This window comes from Gekko japonicus, unplaced genomic scaffold (genome assembly GCF_001447785.1).
Source record: "Gekko japonicus isolate JY-2015 unplaced genomic scaffold, Gekko_japonicus_V1.1 scaffold2664, whole genome shotgun sequence".
Lineage (NCBI taxonomy): Eukaryota > Metazoa > Chordata > Lepidosauria > Squamata > Gekkonidae > Gekko > Gekko japonicus.
In genome coordinates this window covers 6,851-12,712 of record NW_015172625.1, presented here as the reverse complement: position 1 = coordinate 12,712, position 5,862 = coordinate 6,851, and positions in this window count along the sequence as shown.

Below are 5,862 nucleotides of genomic sequence, written 5' to 3'. Positions count from 1 at the left end.
GCTGAACCCCAGGGGCTGCTTCCAGAAACTCATCTTTCACCATCGGCCACTAGAACGGGGGATTTCATAACTCAGGGAGCACACGTTCACCCATTAGCCGCACGAAAATTCTGTGAGGTAGGTTGGCTGAGGCGGTTGAACCAAGGTTCACTTAGACACTTCGGAACTCAGTGGAGATTTCATCCTTGGTCATTTTGGTCCGAATCTTGAACTTCTGCACCACATTGGTTATGTCCGCTCTTCCCCCGTTGCCTCATGGAACACCTCACGGGGCATCAGAAATTACCAGATTCTAGGCTTGCAGCCTGTTCCTTACTTTGAGGAAATGTTCCTTATTTAGTATTAACAGAGATCCCCATAGAATATCCATCTATCCACCCCTCTGTCACTACATCTCTCTTAAGATTAGCCAGGCCTTCACTCCAGGAGCTGAGGGGAACACAGTTAGTTCTCCTCTTCTCCATCTTGAAAAAAAGGCTGTCTGAAGGAACCCTGGCTCAAATTGCTGGGAAGGCACTTCAGTGTGCTTGAAGAACACACACAAACAAAGTTACTGCCATTCAGGGGAAGGCACAAAAATGTGAATAATGCTGTGTGCAGATTTGGTAAGTTCTTAATAATTCACAGCAGCGGAGGCTTTTAGACTGCTTTTCTCGGCTGTACGCATCAATAAAACATCCCGCCTCTGTTGTTTGGAGACCATGGCTAATTTGAGTGAAATATTGTAAAATACTCCATTATTATGAAATGTTATATTAAAGCCGCTGCCGCTGTCTGAAGATGAAAACAGACCAGTGTCCAGACCAGGGAAGACACGGACCATTGAAGAAATCGTTCTCTGTGCCTTCTACTAATCCCCTTCCAAAAGCAAAAGAAAAGTATCCTGACTTGTGCTATGTTATCAAATGATTGTGGAGTGGCTATGGCTCAGTGGAAGAGCCTCTTGCTTTGCATGCTGAAGGTCCCAGGTTCAATCCCCAACATCTCCAGTTAAAAGGATCAGGTAGTAGGCAATGGGAAAGACCTTTGCCTGAGACTTTGGGGAGCAGCTGCCAATCTGAGTAGACAATACTGACCTTGATGGACCAAGGGTCTGATTCAACATAAGGCAGCTTCATGTGTAAAGGTCACACCTGCTGCTGCTTTGTCTAGGATCCAGTCCCCTCCTTGGTTACCTAAGCATGAATTTCTCCAGGATTCCAGATGTGGAGGTTCAAAACATTTGGCTATCCCCAGCAATATCCTTGCGGAAGCAGAGTTTTCACCAGAGCTGGATAGCAGAGAGTGCAACTCCAGAATTCCTATAGACTTTTAATGCCTTAAGAGATTCTAGAGCAGTGCCTCCCAACCTTTTTGGTATGGTCATCGACAAGTCCAAATATGCTTGACATGGTGACCCAACCCAGGGCTGGCTCAAGGGTTTTGGCACCCTAGGCAAACTATGACCTTGCCACCCTCCTAGTTCAGCATTCCATTTTCTACAGTGGCTAACCAGATGTTTTTTGAGAAACCAACAGATGTAACACAAAGGGCACTGCTGCCCCACCCACTATGAACCCCAAGCAAGCAGCATTCCGACATACACAGCCAGTTTGGCGCAGTGGTTAAGTGTGCAGACTCAAATCTGGGAGAACCGGGTTTGATTCCCCTCTCCTCCACTTGCAGCTGCTGGATGACCTTGGGCAAGCCATAGTTCTGACAAGAGCTGTCCTTGAAAGGGAAGATTCTGTCACAGCTCTCTCAGCCTCAGGGGCATTGTTTTGCCTGTCTGTTGTGGGGAGGGGAAGGGAAAGGAGATTGTGAGATGCTCTGAGACTCCGAGTGAAGGACAAGGGTATAAATCCAATCTCTTTTTCTTCTAAATCTGACCCTGGAAGGATCCCATTTTGAATGCTGACGTTTCGGTGTGCTTTTCTCTCCCAACACAGTTATCACACTCATCTCTCTGCCTGGCATTAATGGATAATTTTGAGGTTGAAGAGGATGATTTTGCAAGCAGGTATAATTTAGCAATCTCCCATTATGGTAATTAAAGCACTGATTAATTGCCATCTCCCCCCCCCCAACACAGACTTCCACTTTCCCACAGTATTATGCTCTACAACATCTCTCAAGAGAAGAATGTAGGTACGCTAACTGAATCAACAAAGGATTCCTGGTATTGTCAAAAGCGAGCCATTTTTCCCTCCAGGAGAGCTGATTGATGGGTCATATCTGCACTGTACAATTAGCGCATTGTTCATCTCCATGTTATTTGTAGGGTGAGCCTGGTCCCTCTGGATGGCCCAGGCCAGCCTGTTCTCATCTCATCTTTGAAGCTAAGCAGAGTCGGCCCTGGTTAGTACTTGGATGGGAGACCACCAAAGAAGCTGAGGGTTCCTATGCCCAGGCAGGCAATGTCAAACCACCTCTGCTCATCTCTTGCCCTGACCTGGATGGCCCAGGCTAGGCTGATCTCATCAGGTCACAGAAGCTAAGCAGGGTCGGCTCTGGTTAGTACTTGGATGGGAGACCAGCAAGGAAGCCCAGGGTCGCTGCACAGAGGCAGGCAATGGGAAATGTTAAATCCTGGGTTCTGGAGGCATTGCAGTGATCAACTCTAGTTTATTTAGTGATTTCAGGAATACAACAAGGACACCGAGCAAGGTCTGAGCCCTGCTTATAAAGCATGCAAACACTACACCGCACCCACTCCCAAGGATAGACTGTTTACATTACACTACTTATCTATGGAGCTGCGGTGGCTCAAGTGGTTAAGACGCTGAACTGCAGGCTGTGGAAGATCGGTAGTTCAGCAGTTCGAGACCCGAGTGTGCCGCATGACGGAGTGAGCTCCCATCTCTAGTTCCAGCTCCTGCCAACCTAGCAGTTCGAAAGCAAGAAATTGCAAGTAGATAAATAGGCACCACTTTGGTGGGAAGGCAACAGCCTTCCGTGCACCTCGACATCTAGTCATGCCGGCCACGTGACCACGGAAACGTCTTCGGACAGCGCTGGCTCTTGGGCTTGGAAACGGAGATGAGCACCGTCCTCCTAGAGTTAGATTCGACTGGCTTTCAAGCAAGGGAAACCTTTACCTAGTACAGTCCAGGGATCCTCAACCCTTTTAAGCCTGTAGGCACCTTTGTCGACTGGCTTTCGAGCAAGGGAGACCTTTACCTTTACCTTTACTTATTTATCTATTAGGAGCTGTGGTGGCTCCTAATAGTCAGCAGTGGCCAGCAGTTCGAGACCCGAGTATGCCGCAGAAAACCACCTCTGTTCGTCTCTAGCCTTGGCCTGGATGGTCCGGGCTAGACCGATCTCATCAGATCTCAGAAACTAAGCAGGGTCAGACCTGGTCAGCGTTTGGATGGGAGACCACCAAGGAGTCCCAGGGTTGCTAGGCAGAGGCCAGCAATGGCAAACCACCTCTGTTTGTCTCCTGCCTTGAAAAACCTGTGGGGTCACCATAAGTCAGCTGTGACTTGATGGCGCTTTCCAACACCGCCCATCTCTTCAAAGCCTGATGCCTGTGACTGCACATGCGGATACTAGGCGGTACGTACCTAGTAGCGTGTGAAAATACGACAATTAATAAGAACATAAGAACACGAGAGACGCCAATGTTGGATCAGGCCAATGGCCCATCCAGTCCAATACTCTGTCAAACAGCGGCCAAAAATGCCAGGTGCCCTCAGGGGGTCCCCCAGCAGAGCTCTTCCCTGTAGCATCGATCCTGTGATATCACTACACTCTTGCCATGACATCATCAGGGCCCGTCCAATGAGAGGCACTGCTGGAAGGTGGCACAGGTATTCTTTGAAGAGGTGAGCTCTGAACTACCCACTTCCCCGATCACAACACAGCCTCTTGGCTAGTATCCTAAATGGACTCCATTTATTTTTTTTTAGATGGGTAGCCGTGTTAGTCTGCCTATAGCAATAGAAAAGAGCAAGAGTCCAGTAGTGCCTTAAAAAAATAACAAAGTTTGTGGCAGGGGATGAACTTGTGTGAGTCAATGCTCACACGCCCCTGTACTTAAGATGCCGGGCCTCGGATAGGCCCTTGGCTCCGGGCATCACTTCTGGTGCGGGGTGCGGGCGCTCCACTGGGTCGGGGCCACGATGCCTGTTGGCATGGGTGTGCCCTCATGCCAGACCAAAGGCCTGGCGCAGCCACCTTTGTTCCAGGCTGCGCCTCCTCTTCGGCCCCGGCAGTGCTGGTTCCTGGACGGGGCTGGCTGGCCTGCTGGAGCACGCCTGTGTCGGGGCCGGGTCTCTGCAGCAGCGTATCCCCGGCATCCTCCATTTATTTATTTATTTATTTATTTATACCTTCAATTTCTAGACCGCTCATCCCCGCAGGGCTCTGAGCGGTTTACATAGTAGTTCAGTTTAATTCTCTTACTAGGGCCACAAAATCCCCGCAGGGCTCTGAGCGGTTTACATAGTAGTTCAGTTTAATTATCTTACTAGGGCCACAAACAACGGGGGGAAGAGTGATTACCTAACAGGCACCCCGCGGTAGGGTTTCTTGATCGTTGTTTTTCCTGCGGAGGTTCTTTCCAAGTCCTAGGTGGCGGCGTCTTCCGGCGCAGATCTCTTTCGCAGCGACTCCTTTTGGGGACGGACTCATCGTGCACGGCAGTGCGTGCTGCCGCAGGCCTCCGTCCTAATTGGCTCCAGCCTGTTACCTCGCCCCGCTGCCGCGCTCACCGATCCAATCCCTATCTGAGCCGCTCGATTCGCCGCCGCTGATGCCGCCATTGCCGCCGCCATATTTTTTCGCCGCCACCACTGCTCCATTGTCCAACCGCTTGCCGCCATCAACCGAAGGTAAGGAAGGGTGCCCCCCCACTCTAAGAGCAGGTACCCATTCATCTACTCACCAATACGGCTTTCGAACCGCTGGGTGGGCGGGAGCTGGGACATGGACCGGGAGCTCACCCCGGCCGCGGTGGGGCTTGAACAGCCATCGCAGCTCTCTTTACTGCCTGCGCCACCGCTCCCGCATCCTCCAGGTGGGTGTGAAATGTGGCCGGGGAGGCTGGGGGCTGGGGGGATGGTCAGTGGTAGCGCGGGGGGCTGAGGGAGGCCCACGAGTGGGACGCTGCTCACAGGTATCTGAAGCAGTGAGCAGTGACTTTTATCCCCCACTCTCAGGTCTTGTTCCCTGCTGCTGCTGCTGCTGCTGGAAGTGGCAGTGGGAGAAGAATTAAAAGGGCCAGGTCAGGCTGGGTCAAAGAAAATTTCCCTGAAGTCTTCAGAAGTTTCTTCCTGAAGTCCTTCTATCCTTTAATACCTCCAAATCTCTGTTCCCTGCTTGGGGCGGGGGGGAGACTGGACGATCCTATTGTCTCTAGCTGGATCTAGTAGCATTTATTTTCTTTTTGGTGAATATTTTCTGTGTGTGTGTGTGTGCTTGTGAGCCTGGAAGTCATGGTGACTTCTGGCAGCCCCTATAGGGTTGCCGGGTCTCTTACCTCGTTGCAACTCTTGCCATAGAGTTTTCAGGCTGAATGCTAGAGCATCCCCCCGGCGACGTGCCCGGCATGATGACGTCACCCGGAGGTGATGTCATCACGCCAGGCACGTCGGCCCGATCCAGCCACTTTGGAGGCGGGTTCCCCCCACTAGCTGGATCTGGGCTGGTGGGTCGAGGGCCCCTAGAGCGGGAAACCCCCCACCCCCCCAGGGAATCTGGCACCCCCTGGGCCCCTAGTGGGACTAGGTCATTTCAAAGAGGTGTCTTGATTATTATTATTATTTATATTTATATCCCGCCCATCCCGCGAACGGGCTCAGGGCGGCTAACACTGCAGTACAATGTACCTAATGACATACAAAAACATTAAAACTCTATAAATATCATAGACAAATA